This window comes from Pteropus vampyrus, unplaced genomic scaffold (genome assembly GCF_000151845.1).
Source record: "Pteropus vampyrus isolate Shadow unplaced genomic scaffold, Pvam_2.0 Scaffold792, whole genome shotgun sequence".
NCBI classification, from domain to species: Eukaryota; Metazoa; Chordata; class Mammalia; order Chiroptera; family Pteropodidae; genus Pteropus; species Pteropus vampyrus.
In genome coordinates, this window is record NW_011889573.1 from 26,312 (window position 1) to 26,614 (window position 303).

The 303-nt window shown below is 47.2% G+C and overlaps 1 gene segment (V, D, J or C); it reads left to right on the top strand.

The window, feature by feature from the left end:
* Positions 1 to 303, top strand: part of LOC105309596 — a 6,250-nt gene that overhangs the window by 5,238 nt on the left and 709 nt on the right.

Here is a 303-nt window from a genome sequence, read left to right on the forward strand (position 1 = left end):
CAGGTCAAAGGTCACCTCTGAGCATACATCTGGTGTATGCATCTAATTCACTGAATAATGGAAGTAGAGTGTGCATTGACCACATGGTGTGTATCCGTAGAGTTTCTCAGAAGTGTCCTTCATTAGAGGAACCTAAAGAATATAAATGATCCAGCAAGTCCCCAAGAGATTCTGGACTCAGGAGAGTGCTGTCTGTGTCATGCATCTCTCATCCCCAGGTAAAGGGCTCTCCGGGGTCACGTAAAGCCCTTGCTTGGGGACTCCCTGTAGAGTAATTGGGGCTGAGTGAGGCCAATTCTCTAT